General features: G+C 42.1%; 1 long non-coding RNA gene across 1 annotated transcript in view; it reads right to left on the bottom strand.

Annotated features, from left to right (window-relative positions):
* Positions 1–20,568, bottom strand: part of LOC138845452 (uncharacterized) — a 181,915-nt gene extending 161,347 nt beyond the window's left edge. Inside the window, exon 1 of the long non-coding RNA XR_011382716.1 lies at positions 20,419–20,568. This is a non-coding gene — a long non-coding RNA (uncharacterized lncRNA). The remainder of the gene's footprint in view (positions 1–20,418) is intronic.
* Between the last annotated feature and the right edge of the window lie 2,369 nt (positions 20,569–22,937).

Consider the following 22,937-nt stretch of genomic DNA (forward strand, 5'->3'; position numbering starts at 1 on the left):
AAATTATACCCTCCAGGCCAGACCGCGGCTCACTTGGCTAATCCTCCACTTGTGGCACTGGCACCCCGGGTTCTAGTCCCGGTTGGGGTGCCAGATTCTGTCCTGGTCGCTCCTCTTCCAGTCCAGCTCTCTGCTGTGGCCCAGGAGTGCAGTGGAGGATGGCCCAAGTGCTTGGGCCCTGCACCCACATGGGAGACCAGGAGGAAGCACCTGGCTCCTGGCTTCGGATCGGCGCAATGCACCAGCCACAGCGTACCAGCCATGGTGGCCATTTTGGGGGGTGAACAAATGGAAAAGGAAGACCTTTCTCTCTGTCTCTCTCTCTCACTAACTGCCTGTCAAAAAATAAAAATAAAATAAAAAATTTAAAAAAATTATACCCTCCAAAAACACCTGGTAATGTCTCAATAGATATGAGCTGCCTCTTTCTTCACTTACAAGGTCATTCAGGTCTCAGCTCAACTGCCATCTCCTCAAAAGAGCCTCCTGTGTCCCCAGCCACCAACCTCCTCAGGAGCACATCGCTGCCTTACTCATCTATCTGACCACTCGTCTGTTCTTTGCCTTGCCAGCTGCAAAGAACTCTACAAGGACAGGAAGGTTGTCCTTGTTGGCCACTGTGCACAGGGACTGGAGCTGTTGCTTAGAAACGGTGGAGCTCATACACTTTTCTTGGATGGATGAGGCCTAAGCATGGGCTCTAGCTGAGAAGACCTCACAGTGTGTAGAAAAGTGTGGGTGAGGGCCTCAGGAAGGCCTCCCGAGCATGCTGTGGCCGGCCAGCTCAGCAGGCGGCCCACTGCTCAGGGGAGAGCTCCTGAGCACAGAACTCACTTTGGTGCTGGTGTGCCACCGCCATGCCTCAGGCTTCTGGGACACAGCTGAGCAAGATGAGAAGCCACCATCCAGTGGGTTCATGCAGAGCACACTCCCACTCTGCACCCCTCACAGGACAGCCAAGAGATCCCTGGATAAATCCAGAGTGACAGGGAAGAGCAGGAGGAATCCTCTTAGAAGGGAGAATTGGAAACTCCGAGAGCCAACTCTGTGTTCCCAGCCACAGAGACCTAGACTTGGGCATATGCCGCAGACACCTTCTGTCTAGTTGGGCGCCAGACCTAGCCTCAGTTATCAACTTCCTCTTAACATTTCTTTGATGGAAAAAAAAGAAAAATCTATCTTTGATAAAAGAGTTTTTGTTCCTTAGAGAAAACTGAAAATCATGATTTTTAAACCTCATTAGTAATCTAAATCAATAAAGTACCATGTCCCTCAAAAATTAGAACAATTAAAATAAGTTTCCATACTAAAGCATGGTAAAATGCCATACTTATACACTACCATTAAGAGAACTGGGGAGAGTGTTTTGCCTGGAAGTTAAGATTCCTGCATCCAGGGCCAGCATCATGGGGTACCAGGTAAAACCACCATCTGTGATGCCAGCATCTCATATGGGCACCAGTTCATGCTCCAGTTCTTCTACTTCTGATTCAGCTTCCTGCTAATGGCCTGGGGAAAGCAGCTGAGGATGGCCAAAGTGCTTGGGCCCCTGCACCCAATGGGAGACCAGGAAGAAGCTCCTGGCTTCAGTCTGATCAAGCTCTGGCAGCTGCAGCCATCTGGGGAGTGAACCAGCAGATGGAAAATCTCTCTCATTCTCTCTCTCTCTCCTCCCCCCTCCTCCCTCCCTCTCTTTGTGTGTGTGTGTTTGTGTGTGTGTGTTCCTCTAACTCTTCCTTTCAAAAAATAAAATAAACCTTTGGGGGGGGGGGAAGATGCCTGTATTTCACATAGGGATACCTGAGTTCTATTCCCAGTTCTGGCTCTTGATTCCATCTTTCTGCTAATGGGCACTTTGGGAGACAGCAGCGATGGCTCAAGTAACTGCATTCCTGGCACTCACATGGAAGGCCTGGGTTGTGTCTTAGCCCCTGGCTTCAGCCCTGGCCCAACCCCAGCTGTTGTAGACATTTAGGTAGTGAACCAGCAGATGGGAGCTCTCTGCCTCTCAAATATATATAAAGAAAATATGGAAAGGAGTTTGGAATCTTATAAATATTTACATCAGGTCTGCCACTTATGGTTGTACAGGCTGAGTTTTGAACAACTCCAAGGGGCGCTACTCTCCTTGCAAGAATTATAGATGTAGTTATTGAGACAATTTTCCTGTAGATGGCAGTCAAGTTCCTGGTGGAAATGGCACCTTATTATAATTTGCACAAGTTACTTTTCAGCTGCTGGTAAGGGTAATTTACAAACATGAACACTGTGGCTCCATTTCCATGAAATTCACACTAAGAAAAAAAATTTCCTGATGTGGGAAATGTTTTATATGCAAAGATGTTCATCACAGCATTATTCAATAATTGCAAACAACCTAAATGTCCAAGAGTAAGGAAATGATTAAAGCCACTGTGTATACACAATTGATATTTATGAATAGCTTATAATAACAAGGAAAAGCTGCTATGTTACCATTATAATTTTATACTTGGGGATACGAAATTATGTATACAGCATGATTACTACTATGTAAAGCAAATGCAAACTTTTAAAAGCTATTCAAAATAAATTTGTAGGATAGTAATAAGCTAAAATATTAGCAGCAGTTGTTTGGGGATGTAGTGTTACTAATTCTATTTTTGTCTCTCTAATTTACTATATTTTCTAAATATTTTAATGAGCATGTATTCATTTTATACTGGAGTCTCCACCAATAAATTTCTAGAAGCAGAGAATAGTCAGAAATTAGAGGCAGAATTCAAACCTCTCAACATTTTGTTGCTGAGACATGAAGACACTGTAACACCTCATGTGGCATTTCAGCATTTGAGGGAGATGGTTCAGGATCTGGGCCAAGGTAATTCTTTTCCGCCACCTCACAGAGAACAGGAACCACAGGCATGGAAACCTCCAAAGGAAGAGAGCAAAGAGCCTGTGTCATCAAGAACAAAAGATATTACTATTGCCTGTGCCCAATGACAACCGTACATCTCAGGCTCATCTCTGCCCACTCCTCCCACTGGGTCTAACCCAGCTAAACAGAACACTAATAGCCAAACAGAATCAATAGCCTACACTACTCATGGGCACCAGGAAATCCTGCCCAAATCCAGGGTCTGGCCTGCCACAGGCCAGTCAGGTGTATTTTTCCCATAATCTCCAATACATGTCTTCCATGTGGCCTCTGACTTGTTTCAAACAGCTGCTTGGATCAGAGTGCTGCTGGGGATCCTATGCACTTGCTTATTCTAACTGATACTGGCACCTACTCTCATGCTCCCAAGAAGCTGCTGAGGCTTGACTTCAAATGATAGAAAGCATTTCAGTCCACAACACTGGTGCCAGCCTTTAGGTCACTATCAAGAGACTGCCACTGCCATGCTTCTTCCACTAAATCACTGATGCATTCTTCTAAGTATCCCTGCATCCAGAAGGTGTCAGGCGTGTGCTAGTCTCTGGATTCTGTGGTGACTCTCCTCAGCAAAGTCAAAGCCCCTGCCCTCAGGGAAGCTGCATTCCAATCAGATAAGGAGAGGATTAACACAATTATCCTCAGGGGATATGTTCCAAGACTTCCCCAGTGGATGCCTGAAACCTCAGATAGTTCAATAACCTGTATAGGTTTTCATAACTGAGACTAATATGGCTATGCAGTGACTAACAGGAGGGTAGTTTATACAATGTGGATACACTAGACAAAGGGATGATTCACTTCCCAGGCAAGACAGAGGATGATGGTGTGAGATCCTATTGTACTACTCATGGCAGTGTACAATTTAAAACTTACAAATTGGTTCTTTGCACAATTCTTCCTTTAATATTTTTGGACTGCTGTTGAGTATAAGTAACTGAAACCTCAGAAAGCTAAACCACAGGTAAGGAGGGACTACAGTAAATAATAATTACAGATGTGGGTAAATAACATGAAGAAATTAAGAAGGCTGATAAATACAACAGGAGAAATTCATCTGAACTGGAGGATGGGAATGAGCAATCATGCTAGTAGCTCTGACTTGGAGCTATTCTAGCTGAGCTAAAATTTCTCATTCCCTATAAACAAAACTTTGAACCTTAAGGTCAGATTGAGAATCCTGACCTTGGCCAACTGCTGCTCCTGGTTCCCCATTCTCAGTGAATTCAAAAGTTATTGCTGCTGAGAGAACTGTTACAAGGAAGTAACCAAAAGATTGAAATGAGCATGAAGAGGGGTCATCCTACAATTCCCCTCAACAACTGCTCTCACACTTTGGAAACAATCACATGAGAGCTATCATCATTACACTCTACCCACAGATTCTGACAGGATTTCTGGATAAGGCCCAGGAATCTGAATTTTTAACATGCAATTCCAAGTGATTTTGATGTAAGTGGTCCATGGGCTGTATGTTGAGAAACAGTGCTCAGAAAGCTGAAAAATTATGTTAACATTAGGTAAATCATTAGTATTACAATGCTTTGGGGGAATGGCATAGAGCTTAGTTAAAAGCCTAGGACCTGGAGTCCAGAAAATCCAATTCAAATCTTGGCTTTGTGTACTGTGACTTCAGCCTCAGCTTTTTTTAATTGTAAAATAGAGCAAACAAAGACATCTGTCCCATTGTGAAGACTAAGGGTGATAATACTTTATTGTGAAGATACAATGAGATTCTGTTTCAAGGCACTTAGCCAGGGTCTGGCACATGTTGAGTATTCAAGAAATGGATATTCTTGATGATGGTGGTAGTAGTGATGGTGGGGTTGCAGGAGGAACACTTAAACCCACATGTTTGGTTTCAAACAAGCATTGTTCATTCTGGATGCATTGTATTCTTCCAGAGGAAGCACATTCCTACTAAAGCTTCCAGTCTGGAAAGAAAGGGCTAAGGAATGACAGGACAGAAAACAAAGACGTGAGGCATTGTCCAGAGCCCAAATGTTGCAGACAATGACAGATTACAGTTAGCCTCCCTTGATCTACAGGGGAAATGCCCAAGACCCCCAATGGATACCTGAAAGCATGGATAATACCAAACTTACATATGCAAGACTGTTTTTTTCACACATATATATATATATATATGCCTCTAATAAAGTTAAATTGATAATTTATGCACAATTAAGAGATTAATAATGGCTAGTAAGAAAATATAACAATTATCACAATAAACTGCAATAAAAGTTATGTGCATATTCTCTCTCTCAAAATGCTTTAATTCTGCATTGCACTTCAGTAATATTTTCAGATCATAGTTGCCCTAAGTAATGGAAAGCACAAACAGCGAAGCTGAAAGTAATGCAGACTACTGTAGCCAAAACCAGACAGAATCATCACATGGACTGTGTTGTCTGCCAAGCACTAAGTTCCTTCTCTCTTAGTCTAAAGAGCCTTGTTTGGGGACAGCTGTTTAGCCTAATGGTTAAGAAACATCCATGTGCCTAGGTTCAGTTCTCAGCTTCGGCTCCCAACTCCAGCTTCCTGCCACAGCAGATCTTGGGGAATAGCTCACATGATGGGGTCCTGCCAACCCTGAAAGAGACCTGGATGCAGTTCCTGGCTCCTGGCTTCACCATGGTCCAAGCCAGGTTATTACAGGGATTTGGAGGGGGAACCATGGGAATGCAGACCCTGAATCAGGCCTGATAACCAGAGTTGGAGGTCAGGGCTGGTCAGGGAATCAGCTTTCTAGATCAAGCTTCAGAACTCCTGTTGGAGTTTTTGGGACAGAACTTCTGCTGCCTGTGGGTCAGGCCAGTTAGTGCCTGGGGAACATCTGTGTCACAGTTGGAAAAAGTCTTCTCAATAAAAAAACCCAGAGACAACACAGCAGAGAAGTATGAAAAGAAATGTCAGTGTACTCATGATGTTTTTGAGCTTTGAGTTATTTACTGATAATATTTTGATCTTTTGAATCTATTTCTGAGTCAATTCTATTCCTTGAATTCCACCTTACAGAAACCACTAAATCCCATCCCAATTGGTTTTAACCTAAACTATATTCCTGCCTAATATAGGAAGTATAGAGAATGAAGACAACAGAGAAGAAATTGCACAGTTAAGCTCTTGTGTATCACAAACTTTGTACAAGCACATGTGTGTATGCACACCCATATATAGATTTACGTGTCCTCCACACCTATACATAGATTTAAGATGTTTTTACATCAAAATACACTTACCTTTTAATTCTGTTGTCCACATTTTCAAGTGTCTTTGTGTGTGTGTGTGTGTGTGTGTGTGTGTGTAAGAAGTTGAGCAGAAAATATTTAAATTTTCAGTTAGGGGCTGACATTGTGGCATAGTGGGTTAAACCATTGCTTGAAATACCATCATCCCATATGAGAGGACAAGTTAGAGTTCCAGCTGCTCTGCTTCTGATCTAGCTCTCTGCTAATGTGCTTGGGAAGACACTGAAAGGTAGCTTAAGTACTGTGGTCCCTGAGAGCTTCATTGGAAAAATCAGATGGATTCTTAGCTCTGGTCAGTCAGGCCCTGCCCTGGCTATTACAGCCATTTGTGAATGATCCAGCAGATAGAAGCTTTTTAATAAATTTTCATTTCAGCTTCTCAACAAACTAGAGAAAAAAATCATAACCCATAGGGTTGCAACCAACTGGGGAATGAACTAGTGGATAGAAGATCTAATGATCTCTCTCTGAAATTCTTTCAAATAAAAATAAACCTTAAAAAAATCATTACCCACAATGACAGATACTAAGTTGCATTCAATGAAGAGAAAGATTTGGTTAGTGTTCTTACTGATGGAACTCAAGTGCAGTTGACTGGACTTCAACACTCAGACTTTGACACCAGCAGGGACTGTGCCAGGCCAATGCCAGAAGCCTGGAACTCCCTCCAGGTTTCCCACATGGATGCAAGGACCCAGTTCCTTGGGCCATCTTCTGAATGCTTTCCCAGGCACATTAACAGAGAGCTGGATCAGAAGTGGAACAGCCAAGACTCAAATCAGCACTCCAAATATGGGATGCCAGCTTAGCCCTCTGGGAAACCAAGCTGGCCCACAGAAAAAAGAACTGTAAGTGATTTTAAAGAATTGATCTTGGAAAGAAAAATTTTTAAAAGGTGACACTTGAGTTTGACTAAGGATTGCACACCCACAGACAGACACAGAAACTTCTCTACAGCCCATGCCTGGAGGACATTAAGGATGGAGTGGGGGCAGGGTTGCTGCTGCCTGTTTCAGTTGGGTAAAGTGGGAATAAATAAAAGCCTTTGGCTTCTTGCATTTATGAATCAATGTGATCCTGTGGCAACAGATAAATAAGGAATGAGTATAGCTCCTTTGCAGTAAATATCCAGCAGTTCAGTAATATTGATGTTCAAGGTCATTACTTCCTCTACATTCTTCCCTGGCCCACCTTAACACTGGCCAAGCTGCACAGCTATAAGAAATCCCAGAGACTGCACCTTAGTCTTGGTCTCCCCTAAATCTTACCCTCCACAGTCTAACTGCAGCTCTTCTCTTTAACCCTGTCCGCTAGATTCAACTAAACCACTCTTGAACCAAGCCAGAATGGCTACAGATCCCAGCATGGCTCTTGCTCAACATGGATGAAGACAAACACACAGGCCATGAACCCTTATCCTAGGTGGACTGGGAGTCCCAAACACAGGGAGCCACCAATGCAAGAGTAGTGTCAGCCACTTCTCAGAGGGAACCAGCTCAAGGTTCCTGCCCAAGTGGAGCCATCACCTACCAGTGGCAGGGCTGTAATAAAAGGTCTTATCCTCTCTTCTAGACCAAGCAGGAAGGCATCCCCAGAGCCTCTCACACCTGACACAAAGCCCCTGATCTTTCAGATATGAAACCACAAACAAGGACTGTTAAATCTGGAGGCAATTTCCCCACTCCTCTTTGGGATGGCATTCCAAGACTTGGGGACCAATTGTGGCCAAACACAAAGAAGAAATGATAAGGAGGGTACTTTATCTGCATCTTAATGTCATTCTATATGGAGCAGTCCTATCCTCCTCTGTTCAAGTCAAGAGCTTGGGAGCTAGAGCCTAGGCATTGCTATCATAGATAACAACTACTCTGATTGGGCCTTCTCATTCTTTCTTCCACATGTCACCAACTAAAATGACTTTGGGAAGTTAAGCCTTCACCTGCCAAGATGGCATCCCATACGGGCACCAGTTTGAACCCCAGCTTCTCTACTTCCAATCCAGCTGCTAATGCTTCTGGAAAAGCAGAAGATGGTCCAAGTACTTTGATCCCTGCCACCCATGTGGGAGACCTGAAAGAAGATCCTAGCTCCTGACTTCAGCCTGGCCCAGCCCTGGCTTTTTGTGGCCAGCTGGGGAGTGAACCAGGGGATGGAAGATTTCTGTGTCTCCCTTTTGCTCTGTAACTCTGCCTTTCAAATACATAAACAAATCTTTAAAAAAAATTCTGTAAGAATGATTTTGACTGCTTTGCTGTGGCCAATGGATATGAGAACAAATAGGTGAATATGCTTTTACAAAACTCTATAAATTGCCTATGATTCAAGCTACTGATATGCCTAAGTTAGAGCTGTTTGTTCCAGCTGAGAATAACAACAAAATCTGAGGCATGCCTTTCCACAGTTGGGAGATGGGAAGGCAGGAAAGAGAGCTGAAATATTTGTTAATCGCCCTTTTGGTACCAGGCACCTGACAGATGCTTTATATTAATTATTGCATATAATCCTCCCAAAGATGCCTGTGATATAGGATTAATTATTTCCATGTTCATATGAAAAAATGTGGCTCAAGGAGCTACTGTTGCCTGCTCAAGATCACAGAGTTTATGAGAAACAGCAGCAACCCTCAAATCAAGTTCTGATTTCCAAATGCCTACACTGAGAGGTCTTTTACATATGAGGAGACTTCAGAAAGTTCTTGAAAAGAAGAGAATTAAAAGATAAGTTTATTTTGGTGCAAAAAACTGCTAAAATTCATAGGTTTTTTTATGATACACACTTTCCATGGACTTATTTGAAGTCCCCTTGTATGTAATGCACACACAAACACACACACCCACATTTGCATACCTGAACACATGCAGGCACCCACTTGGATGTACACACAGAAGTAAAAGCACAAATGGATGGAGTTTTATGTATACATGGCTGGCCACATACACATCCTCTCCAGATTAACCAATGAGAACACAGAATGTTTAAGCTCTTCATCTCCCAAAGTATTCATGGAAGTGGTTCCGTTTAGATTACTCAATACCAGAAAAATGAGGTAAAGTGGACAAGGCATCCCTCCATCAGCACCGTCCTGGACTCTTGGCACTAAGGTAGGAATTGGCTCAGAGGTTTCAAGGAGCTTTGTTCCATCTACCTGCTGGAAAGTAGAGTCTAAATCTACAGCCAGTTAGAGGTTTTTCCTAGAGCTCTGCCTAGAGCTTCTTATCCTCTCCAATGTCCTAATGCCTGTCTCAGGAGGGTGCACTTGATCTGAGTGCAGGTGCTGAATTAAGGTGAGGACACTGAGGTTAAGAACAAAGAAGAGCACTGCAGGCCTGAGGCTCCTTCACCCTTGGCACGGAGTAGGAACTCAGTAGATATTTGTTAATTGACTAACAAGGAAGAACTCCAGTGGCAAATTCACTTCTGTGTGGAGATGTTTTATATATTTCAAGCCTTCTACTGCACAAAGACAACATTTGCAACCAGTCTGTCCTTAAACTCATCTTCTTCCCAAAGGAGGGGAAGACACAACTCAGTAGTATAGTTGGTTCTGCCACTTTCCAGACAGCATGGGCATCCTTGAGCTAATCCACCTGCTACCTCCCATGAGCCTGCCAGGCCCCAGGGCCCAGCAGCAGACTGTAGACACCAGCACCCACCTAGCCAAGGCTCTGTCCCATCTCCCCCCTCCTCAGACTGCTGCCTCCCTCCCAAGCTCTGTCCATCTGACTCTCCATCTCAACTCCTTGAAGCTTCAGAGGTATCATTCTCTGCTCAAATCTGACTGGCTTGTCATCATTTATAGCATCTGAAGAGAAACTTCTAATTCAGCACTGACCCTTCAACTCATTGAAAAGGCTTTCAAGCAGGCATGTGAGCACAGCAGGCTAAGCCATGGCATGGAACACTTGCATCCCATACTGAAGTGCAGGTTCAAGCCCTGGCTACTTGACTTCCCATCCAGCTTCCTGCTAATGCAAATCTGGGAGATAGAAGATGAGGGCCCAAATATTTGGGCCCTGGTCCCCACACAGCAAATCTGATGGAGTTCCAGGCTCCTGGATTCAGCAGTGGCCACCCTTGGCTGTTACAGGCATTTGGAGAGTGAACCAGAGAATGAATGATCTTTCTCTCACCATCTCCCTGTCATTCTGCCTTTCAAGTAGATGAAAATAAATTTAAAAATAAACAATAAAAAGGCTCTTTTCTATTCCCAATCAGAATCTCAGACCTCCAAACATGTTACAGGCTAAGGAATTCATGCACATGAACATACACACACACACACACACACACACGGAAGGAGACAAGAGTCTTCCCCACATCCCAGTTGGAAAGGGGGCACATGCACTCCCACTCCTCAGCAGCTGTACTCCATGATGATGCTTCCAATTTAAATGTCAGTATAATTTGCCCTGATAAATATACAGCTCCCTGCCCCTTCTCCATCAGTGACTGTAGCTGTAACCACGGTAACAAAATCCAGGTGCAGCAGCACAACCACCATCTCTATGAGGATGGAGGGAAAGCAAAAGGAATGACACAGTCACAGGAGCCTGAGACTCCTGTGCAGCAGAGACCAGGAACACTCACGTGTACTTAAGGGGCAAAATAAGCCTCTTGCTAGCAGGAGCACTCTTGTACCTATCCTTCTACCTCTGCTCCATCTGGTGAATTTAGCTACAAGAAATGGTGAGCTTCAAGAACAAAATTATCAAATCTGGTGGCTGACTTGCCTAAAGCCAGAATCTCATTCTGGACAATGGATTCCAGAATGTTTGAGCTTATTTTTCCAAATGAGTAAAAGCCAGTCTCAGTCTCTCTCTCTCTCTCTCTCTCTCTCTCTCTCTCTCTCACACACACACACACACACACACACGCACACACACACACAGAGGGCAGGGTGCAAAAGCTGAGGCAGAGGAATGGAAGGAGAAATGCGAGAAAATATTAAGGAACTTCCACTCTTTGATCACCAGGCCCAGTGCTGGTGCTTTACAAATGTCAAACTTAATAATTACAATAGCCATGCTCTGGTGTGTGTGGTGCCAGTGTATGCATCTACGTGCAGGTGCACATGTTTGCATGGCTATGTGTGTGTACCGTATGTACACAAAGATGTTCCATAACTTGATTCATCATTGTAGTTTTCAGAACTAGGCATGCTGAGTGGTAGCTTCTTTTCATTACACCATGTTTTTTCCCCAAGGGAATCTCAAGGATTGCCAGAGCCAGTCAATAAACACATAAATAAGTACATAAGTAAGCAATTTCAGTGCAATTTCAATGGCATACAAGACACAGCACAACTTAAGAGCAGCAAACAGAAAATCACATCTGTGGAGTCTCTGCTATGGGCCAGAGGCTGCACCAGACACTCCCCATAGTGCAATACTCAATCTATCGTAGACCCTGAACACCTGTGTGACCAAACGCAGGAGTCCTTTTACTGGAGGCACATAAGGAGTCCACTGACCACCAGAAGTCCTGGGCACCTTTAAAGAGGTAGGAAAATCCTCTAGAGGAGCACGAATAAAGGCAGCCAGAAATAAGGTGTAGAGAAGAACCCCGCCAGGCCTGGCAGATGTTCCCAGAGAGAACGTTTGCTTTGACTTGGTGGGATCCCTGATCTGCACCTTGGCACCTGCTTGCTTTCTCTCTGACACAGTGACTCTCATTCGTTGTTTGTCCCCTCTTAGCTTTTGACTTTCAACTGCACCCATGCTACATTAACCACATTGACTTCAACCGGTTTGGTTTCTAACTCTATTACTGACTTATAATTGAAACTCCACTCTGAGGACGGAGACTTAAGCATCCCTACCTTTGGACAATCCCTCCAAGATCAACTCGGTCATGCCCAGGGATCAGGCTCTGCCACCTGCTGTGTACTGCTATATTCTGATTCATCTTGACACTTCAAGAACAGGATGCTAAATGCAACTTTTTTTTAGATTTGCCAGCAAAGCTAAGGCTTTCAATTTGAGAGGAATGAAGTGGGGAGAGGTCTCCAATAACTAAAGCTAAACAAGGGACCAATAACAGAGCTCCATTACACTTAGAAGTTTGTACAGATGTTTTATTATTTAAAGATTTATTTTATTTAAATGAAAGACAGGATTATAGGGAGAGGTAGAGACAGAGACAGAGAGGTCTTCCATCCATTAGTTCACTCCCCAAATGGCCAGAACGGCTGGAGCTGAGTCAATCTGAAGCCAGAAGCTTCTTCTGGGTCTCCTCATGGGTGCAGGGACCCAGGTTCTTGGGCCATCCTCCACTGCTCCATTAGCAGGGAGCTGGATTGGAAGTGGGGCAGCAGGGACTCAAACCTGTGCCCATATGGGATGCTGGTGCTGTGGGCCAGGGCTTTAACCTACTGTGCCACAGCACCAGCCCCTGTACAGATGGTTTAAAATTTAGGGGTCAGGGCTGTAGCACAGTGGGCTGAGCCTCTGCCTGTGGTGCCAGCATCCATTATGGGCACCAGTTCCTGGCCCAGCTGATCTTCTGATCCAGCTCTCTGCTATGCCCTGGGAATGCAGTAGAAGACAGCCTGAGTGCTTGGGTCCCTGCACCCACCTGGGAGACCTGGAAGAAGCTCCTGGCTCCTGATTTTGGATAGGCCCAGCTCCAGTCATTGTGGCCACTTGGGGAGTGAATCAGTGATTGAAGACTTCTCTCTCCCTCTCTCTCTGTAAATCTGCCTCTCAAATAAATAAAGTATTTTAAAAATGAATAAATTAAACTTTTATTTTGAGATAATGATAGATTCTTAGGCAATTCTAAGTAATAATAAATATCAACAATGATGGATGAAGACAAAGACCTCCACTTTCAATACTGAATAGAATTAGAAGAAAATTAATAAGCATGTAGAAGACTTGAACAATGCTGTCCACCAGGTAGACTTAACAGACCTCTTAGAGACCTACATCAATCTTAGAATGCATGTACTTCCTGAGTGAACATGAAACAGTCTCATGGATACAGTGTATGTCAGGCAATAAGACAAGTCTTAGTAAACGTAGAAGGATGGTAATCATACGGAATGGAATGGAATGAGTTAAGAACGGGATGAAGTGAGGAATCAATACATAGGGAAATGTAGGATATTTGTAAATATATAGACATTAAAGCAAACACTCTTAAATAACCAATGGATCAAAGGAGAAAATCAATAGGGAAATTAGAAAATGTTGTGAGATGGATGGAAATGAAGAAACAATATACTAAAATTTAGAGGATTCAGCAAAAGCAAAACAAGTGCTCTGAAGACATTTTATTTATTATCTGTAACACACATAATATTTGCACTTATGGAGCACAGTGTTATATTTTGACACGGGTAAAATGTATATAATATGGAATGATAATAAAATTAAGGTAAGTATCATCTCCATCTCCTCAAATACTATGATTTCTATGTGCTGGGGATCTTTCAACCCCTATTTTGAAATGTAAAATTAATTGTCATAGACTATGATTATCCTATTGTGCTACTGAATGTGAGAACTACTTTCCCACCACCTGAGCTGTATTGTGGTACCTCTTATCCACCTTCTTTCTGTCCTTGCCTTCCCCTACTCTTTCTAAACTCTAACGACTCCTACTCTACTCTTCACATGTATGTGACCAACTTCCCTCAGTGAGTGAAGGGCACATGGTATTTGTCTTTCTCTGTCTGGTTTATTTCACTTAACACAGGTCTATCTGTTGCCTCAAGTGACACAACTTAAATCTTTTTTTCTGGCTAAACAAGATTCCATTGTGTTTATGTACCACGTGTTTTTATTCATTCAACCATCAATGGGCATCTTGGTTATTGTAAACAGTGCTTCAATAAACACAGGGCTTTGGTTATCTCGGATATATAATCACCCCATCTCCTTTGATAGAATGTTGATATAATGTTGTTTCTTGCTGGACTATTTGGTGGTTTTACATTCAGTTTGCTGAGGAACGTCTATACTGTTTTTGTTTTTGTTTTTCTAAGATTTACTTTTTAGTTGAAAGAGTTAGAGAGGGAGAAACAGAGAGAGAAAGATCTTCCATCCACTGGTCCACCCCCCAGGTATCTGCAACAACCAGGGCAGAGCCAGGCCAAAGCAAAGAGTTTCTTGGTCTCCCACATGGGTGACAGGCCCAAGTACTCAGGCCACGTTCTGCTGCCATTACCAGGGACTAGATCAGCAGTGGGACAGCTGGGACATGAACCGGCACCCATATAGGATGCTGGCATCACAGGCATTGGCTCTACCCACTATATCACAATGCCAACCCCTCATCTCTACTGTTTTCCACAGGAAATTTTATAGCTGTAAATGTTTATATTAAATTATAAAGACATCATATCAATAAAATTAAACTCTCACCTTAAAAAACTAGGAGAGCAAATTAAATCTAAAGCAAAAGGAGGAAAAATAAAAATTAAAACTGAAATAAACAGAATAGAAAAAATGCAGATATCCAAGGAAACCAAAAGTTGATTACTTAAAAGAAATCAGTGAACCATATAAACTTAATTATAAAAAGAAAACAGAAAAAAACTTAAATTAGTAAAGATCAGAAATGAAAGGGACATTACCACCCTTACAAAAATTCAAAACATTACAGAACACTATGGAAATATCACATGCCAATAAGTTAGACAACTTAGATAAAGTGGATAAATTCATAGAAATATACAACTACTAAAAACTTATTCAAATAGAAACATAAAATCTTAATATACCTATAACAAAAACTATATTAATAATCAACTTTAAAAGTCCCATGAAGAAAAGTCCAGGACTAGATGTCTTTATTGGTAAATGCCCCCAAACATTTATAGGATAATTAATTCACTAACCCCTGCAAAATGTAGATGAAGGGAAAATATTCCATCTTATTCCAGGATACCAGTATTACACTGATGCCAAAATAAAATATATCACAAATAAAACTACAAATGAATATCACCCATAAATATAGATGTAAAAGGGGCTGGCACTGTGTCACAGTGGGTAGAGCCACTGCCTATGGTGTCAGCATCCCATGTGGGTGCCAGTTCAAGTCCCAGCTGCTCCTCTTCTAACCCAGCTCTCTTCTATGGTCTGGGAAGGCAGTGGAAGATGGCCCAGATGCTTGGGCTCCTGCACTCATGTGGGAAGCTTAGAAGAAGCCCCTGACTCCTGGCTTTGGATTGGTCCAGCACCAGATGTTGCAGCCATTTGGGGAGTGAATCAGCAGATGGAAGATCTTTCTCTCTGTCTCTTCCTCTCTGTCTATAACCCTACCTCTTAAATAAATAAGTCTTTAAAAATATAGAGAGAATGTAAAAATCCTCAAAAAACACTACCAGACAGAATATAGAAGCATAATAAAAGGATTATATGCCATGAGCACCAGATCAGGAATGAAAGGGTGGTTAGCATGAAAAAATCTATTAATGTAGTAAATCATGTTAATAAAATAAGAAAAAAATCCACAGATCATCTTTATAGAAAGAAAAAAGTATTTGAGAACACTTAATGCCCTTTGTGATTAAAAAAAATTCAACAAACTAGGAATGGAAGATAAACTCAAGTTTGACAATGGATAAATATGAAAAACCCACAGTTAACATGGTATATAAGTAGTAAAAACGGAAAGCTTTCCTTCCAAGACCAGGAAACATACAAATATTTTTGCTCTCACCACTTTTATTCAACATTATATTGTAGGCTTCACAATATGAAGGAAATAAAAGGCTACTTCTTTGGAAAAGAAGTAAAATTATCTGTATTCTCACATAGCATGATCTTAAGTAGAGAAAAATCCTAGGAAATCCACAAGAAGCTAATAAACATGTTCAAGAAGGCTGCAAGATAAAATATCAATAGACCAAAATAAACTATATTTCTATATATTATCAGAAACAATTCCATTTATAATTACTATCAAAATATAAGAATAAAATTTTCAAAAGGATTTCCACATAGAAACCTAAAATCTACAAAACATAATTGTAAAAAATTAAATATCTACATAAATGGAGAAACACATTGTGTTCCTGGGTTGGAAAACTTAATATTGTTAATATAATGCTCCCCAAATTTTTAGAAAGATTAACATTTTAAGTGCTATAAAAATTCTTGCTGCCTCTTCTTCAGAAGTTGACACAGTGACTGTAAAATTCATAAGGGAATGTAAGGGAACCAGTATAGAAAAACAATTTTTGAAAATGAAGGATAATCAGCTCTCTGCTATGGCCTGGGAAAGCAGTGGAGGATGGCACAAGTCCTTGGGCTCCTGCACCCATGTGGGAAGACCCAGAGGAAGAAGCTCCTGGCTCCTGGCTTTGGATCAGTGCAGCTCTGGCCATTGCAGCCAGTTGGGGAGTGAACCAGAGGATGGAAGACCTCTCTCTGACTCTTCTTCTCTCTCTGCGTAACTCTGACTTCCAAATAAATAAATAAATCTTATAAAAAAGTGAAGAATAATGTTGAAAGACACATTTTCTAACATCAAAACACTGTGGTACTACCATAAGGACATGAATATATATATATATTTCATATATATACCATATATATATATATATGAAATGGAACTTAGTGTCCATAATAAATACATACATTTATGGTTGATTGTCATCAACTCAAAATGGAGCAAGGATCTAAATCTATAACCTGATACCATCAAATTACTAGAGCAGAACATTGGGAAAACTCTGTAAGATATTGGTATAGGCAAAGACTTCTTGGAAACGACCACAGAAGCACAGGCAATCAAAGGCAAATAGACAAATGGGATTATATCAAGCTAAGAAGTTTCTGCACTGCAAAGGAAACACTGAGCAAAGTGAAGAGACAACCAATAGAATGTGAGAAAATATTTGTAAACTATGAAACTGATAAAGGGTTAATATCCAGAATCTATAAAGGGCTCAAGAAACTCAACAATAACTACACAATCCAGTTAAGAAATGGGCAAAAGACTTGAACAGACATTTTTCAAAAGAGGAAATTCAAATTGCATGAAATTCAAATGACACATGAAAAAATGCTTAGGATCACTAGCCATCAGGGAAACGCAAATCAAAACCACAATTAGTTTTTACTTCACCCCAGTTAGAATGGCTCTCATACAGAAATCAACAAGCAATAAATGCTTGTGAGGATGTGTGGGAAAAGGTACCTTAATCCACTGTTGGCAAGAATATAAACTTTTGCAGCCACAATGGAAGACAGTATGGAGATAGACCTCAAAAATCTGAATATAGGCCTACCATATGATCCAGCCATCTCACTTCTGGGAATTTACCCAAAGGAAATGAAATCAGCATTTGAATTATCTGTACTCCCATGTTTATTGCAGCTCAGTTCACAATAGCTAAGATATGGAATTAACCCAGATGTCCATCAACTGATGACTGGATAAAGAAATTGTGGTATAGATAGATCTAGATATAAAAGTAGTATGGAATACTACTCAACTACAAAAAAAGAATGAGATCCTGTCTTCAACAAAATGGATGCAACTGGAAACCATTATACTTATTGAAACAAGCCAGTCCCAAAAAAGACAAACATCCTGTTTTCTATGATCTGTGGTAACACAGTACCAAAAATGTAATGTATAGCAGTGAAACTGACATTTTGAGATTCAATGACTGTTTATAGCCCTTTTCTCTACCATTGAGGAACATTGTCTTCTTCTATTTGTTGAACTCTTTACTTAGTGTAGGGTGTAGGGTTAATCTTATGAGTATAAAGTAAATTGAAAGTAGATCATTGTAGAAATCAAGGGAGGGTTGGGGCTGGCAATGTATCATAGTAGACTAAGCCTCCACCTGTGGTGCTGCCATCCCATGTGGGCACCAGTTCTAGTCTTAACAGAAGAGCCTGCTGCCCTCCCCAATTCCAGAATCATCCTCACATTCTACTGCCCTCAGGAATCCCCCAAGAGACTTAAATCAGTTTCAAGTTATTTTGGGCAGTATTCTGAAATCTTTTCCTCATACAACAATGATACACACACACACACACACAGAGGGAGAGAAAGAGAGAGAGAGAGAATTACAAAGTCAAAGTGATTTAGTACTTCTCAGTAAATTCTATCAGAGTCTAGTAGCAGGTATCTGAGTAGAACATGTGGCTTTCCATCCAGTTTTAAGTTCCACTGTGCCTCAGCCACATCCCACAAAAAGTATATAAAAGTTCACAAAAATGGCTCATAAAAGTTTGCCTGACTCAGCACTGTGGCATAGAATGTTAAGCCTTTGCACACTGTGCCAGCATCCCATGTGGGTGCTGGTTTGAATCCCAGCTGCTCCACTTCTGTTCCAGCTCCCTGAAGATACACTTGAGAAAGCAGCAGAAGATGACCCAAGTACTTGGGCCCCTGCACCCATGTGGGAGACGTGGAAGAAGCTCCTGGCTCTTGCCTGGCCCAGCCCTGATCATTACAGCCACTGATCATTGAATCAGTGGACTGAAGATCTTTCCCTCTCCCCTCTCCCTCCCTCTGTCTCCTTCTCTGTTTCTGCCTTTCAAGTAAACAAATTTTTTAAAAAATATTTTCCTGTGCAGATTAAGAGCAAGTAAGGCAATCATCCAACTTAAGAATGTAATTATACAATTAAAATTTTATTTGTGTGGCCTAATTTACCCAACTGTCCTATATCACATTATCATATGCTATTATTTTTTTCCATATTGCTGGCAAAGGAAACATCAAGTTAAAATATACCCACTATCATAGGGACACAAAACACAACCCTCACTTTTCACTGCCGTCAGCCACAGCCTGTCACTGGACAACCCTCCCCACGTGGGGTCTTTCCCTGCTGCATTTATCAGATGCTTCTTCTTCTAAGAGAAAAGAGCCTCAGGAGACCGGGTCCCAACCCATGACTCTCGACCTTAGTGCGAAGACATTTCTAGAATATGTTCTACTACATAGTTCGGTTTCCTCCAGAGGAGTTCCAAGGAGCCACAGTTAGGAGCAACTCCACAAACTTTTCTCCCTTTGGTCAGGTGGCACTGTCACAGCACATCTCGTGTGACTTGCCGCACTCCAAAGCTGAGGAATCCACTGCAGGTTGGAAAACTTTCAACCCCATTACAAAATGCAGTGAGGACACAATTTTCCTGAATTTCAGTAAGACGTAAGCTAATTTTAATTAACCATAACTCCTAAAAAATTTCTTTATTTATTCAAACATGGTTCCAGTCACCCCAATTTAAATTTCTGAACAAGCTTAATTTGGTCACTGTATTTCACATAATAAAAGGAATTGGACATCATGCCCAGTGAAATAAGCCAAGCACAAAAGGACAGATACTGTATGATCTCACTCATGAGAGGGTGTACTTCAAAGAGCTCACAGAAAAACAGAATTAAAAGGTAAGTCTATTTTTAGACAAAATAATTTTGAAATCCATGTATGATTTTTTCATAACAAGCTTTTCCCCATGATCTTTTTATAGTATCCTTATATGTGAAATCTTAAAAAGCTGATCTCATAGAAACAGAGCAGGAAGGTGGTTCTCAGAGGTGGGAGGGAAGGGGTATGAGGCAAAAGGCGATACTGATGGCAGGGTTCAAAGTTTCAGTGAGACTGTGGAATCAGCTTCAGTGAGCATCTGCCCTGCACGATGACCACCGTTCATAATAATACACTGTGAGATTAAAAGTTTCTGAAACAGTGGATTATCATTCTCACCACAGAAAGAGAATACATCAGTGAAATTATGGATATATGCATTAGCTTGATTTTTAAAACATTCTATTGCTCACCATATATATATATATATATGCAACTATTTGTGAATTAAAAAGTCTATTTAAAATCCACTTTAAAAGCACTTCAAAAAAAAAAAAATGGGGGGGGGGAGGCAGTTGACCAGAGATTTCATTGCCCTGTTCTCCCAACTGCCACACTACCCACCCATTCCCGGTCCCTCCAGGAAAGAGCCACCATCCCAAGCTGTCTGTCACGTACACTCGGGGGCCACCTCCTCTCCAGCTGACAGGACAGCCTGTACCATCACTGAAACTCATACTCAACTGTCAGTAAATTCTCCTAGGGTGTGATCTTGAACTGAACTTCCTTTTCCTTTTCTTGAGAGGACACCAGCTTATCACTGTGCACAGCAAACATCCTGCAGCCCTCCCTGTGGTGGCCTTGTCCACTGTGCCTGCAGCTGGGCTCAGGAGCCTCATTTTCCCCAGTGAAGTGTCCCTCCCTCCCTCATAAATCCCTGTGCTTTTGAAGTCTAAGTTCAAACTTACCCCTTGTTGCCTTCATTGTTGCGATCACCTGCCGACCACACAGTCACTCTTCCTCACTCACTGAACACAGCAGAGTCCAGGTCACTGTCTTCCTTTTCAGCAACACTCACAAGGGCACTTCAAAAAGTCTGTGGAAGATGATACCAGAAGATATCTATTTTGGAGGGAAAAAAAAATTGCAATCTGTACCTAGTGTTTTTTCACAATACACATTTTCTACAAAGTTTTTGAAGATACCTCATTTTTCCAATTTTAAAAATTTTGGCACCAAGATAAATTTATCTTTTAATTCCATTTTCTGCAAACTTTTTGAAGTATCCTCATACATCACCATTCTTGGAAAATACATTGCTGATTAAACTCAACAACTTCTCTTCTTCATTTCATTAATCTTTCCTCCTGTTCCATTCCATTCCCCTGCCTTCCAGACCACCAGTAACTACTCTACTTCTGAGCAGTCTCTATTACATATACTTCCCTTTATCTATCCCCCACCTTCCAACTTTCAGCAAATTGAGCCTAGCACTTCAATCTCTGCCATTCTCTGATCTTACAGAGACCTGGAATTCTTGATTTGGCCTCTTTGCATTTTCCATCATTGCCCCCATATCCTCATTTCTCTCTTAACCCACTCACAGTCCATGGCACAACACATTTACCTAGATCTCTTGGAGACACACTTGATCTTCTAGCACCTTTTCTTATTCCATCATACTTGTTGGCAGAAGAGACTACTGACACCCCTATATCTTCTGCCTTTACCTGCACACTCAAGCAGATAAATCAGAAGAAATTAATCATCTCACACCAAATGGATTGCCAGTTTTTGAGTAACTTTCATTGTAATACAACTGCATTCATTCACTTCTACATTATCCATGGCTACTTCTATGCAATAATGGCAGAGTCAAATATTGAGACAGAGGCTATGGCCCACAAAAACAAAAATAGCTTATCTGTCACTTTAAAGATACATTTGCCTAACCTTAAGAGCTAAATCATTCCATAAGAAAATCCATAATCATGCTAACTGGTCTTAATTTTGTTTTATGTCCTCAACACTCAAGTCAACATCCAACTTTAACAGTCATGACTACTACCGACCTAAGTAAAATAGATTCCTTCCCACTCTTAACTAACAACCTCACTTCCAAAAAGAGAAAGAATATATATAAATAAAATTAAAATAAATAAAAATAAAATAATTTCATCTTACATCATCTAATACACTGCCTTGGCTATGTGCCTTTGTCAGGAGGCACCTGTTTCCCCAGCACTCAGTCCCTGGCCAAGGTGTCCTCTGGGAGTGGCTGAGTGATGACAGCTCCTGGATTGCCTATGAGACCAGCATCTGTGACTACCTGGAGCAGCAGGTCTGCGCACAGGCTGAACACCATCAACCCCTGGGCTGGAGCAGCTCCTGCTGTGGGGAGCCAGTCCCTCTTCTTCTGCTCCAGCCTTGCTCACCTGGGACCACAGCTGCTGCCCCCAGGAGCCTCCACATCCAGAGTAGCCAGTGCCTCCCTCCCTAGTGACCCCTCGAACAACCCTGGGAGTGTCCCTGCCATTGTGTCTGTGCAGATGCCGAAGCCCAGCCAGGTCCAGCAAGCACTTGCAGGGGGACTCTGAAGCCAGAGCCAGAGCAGGTGATTAGAAAGTACACCAAGGAGCTGAAGTCGCCCCCAATGAAGACTGCATCATCTGCATGGAGAAGCTGTCCGTGGCATCTGGGTACAGTGACGTGACCGACAGCAAGACCATGGGGCCCGTGGCTGTTGGCCGCCTCGCCAAGTGCAGCCATGCCTTCCACCTGCTGTGCCTGCCGGCCATGTACTGCAATGGGAACAAGGATGGGAGCTTGAAGTGCCCCTCCTGCAAGGCTATCTATGGAGAGAAGACCTGCTTTAGGGACCAGTACATTTTCAACAGATGCCATGGTGCAGTGCGCAATGTGAGCTTTCATGGCTGCTGAATGTATCTGAATAGGGAAGGCTGGCACTTGGTCAGGATGAACGTGTGTGTGTTTGGAGGGGGGGTAAATCTCACTTTTTAAGATGTGATTTTCTTTCTGGATCATAACTACCTGAGAAAGTAGGGTTCTGTGCTTCTCCAAGGATGCAATATTTCTGTCAATGGCCCAACATTACAAAATCATCCACTGAATGCTTATCATCCCCATGGCAGTGGGTTCTCTAGAAAGATTCCTTTCTATATCACCTTTATCTCCTGCTTCTAACAGGAAAAACAGAAGTGACATTATAGAGATGACAGCTAAAGGGCTGACATATGGCCTAGCAGTTAAGCCACTTAGGACATTCACATCCCGTATCCAAGTACCAGGGTCCAAGTCCCAGGTCCACTACTGATTCAAGATTCCTGCTAATGTGAACCTGGTAGGCAGAAGGTGATGGTTTAAGTATTTGGGTCCCTAAACCTACCTGGGAGACCCAGCATGAGTTCCTAGCTCCTGGCTTCAGCCTGGCCCAGCTCTAACTGTTGCTGGCATTTGGGGAGTCATT

The sequence above is a fragment of the Oryctolagus cuniculus genome, chromosome 15, assembly GCF_964237555.1.
Source record: "Oryctolagus cuniculus chromosome 15, mOryCun1.1, whole genome shotgun sequence".
Lineage (NCBI taxonomy): Eukaryota > Metazoa > Chordata > Mammalia > Lagomorpha > Leporidae > Oryctolagus > Oryctolagus cuniculus.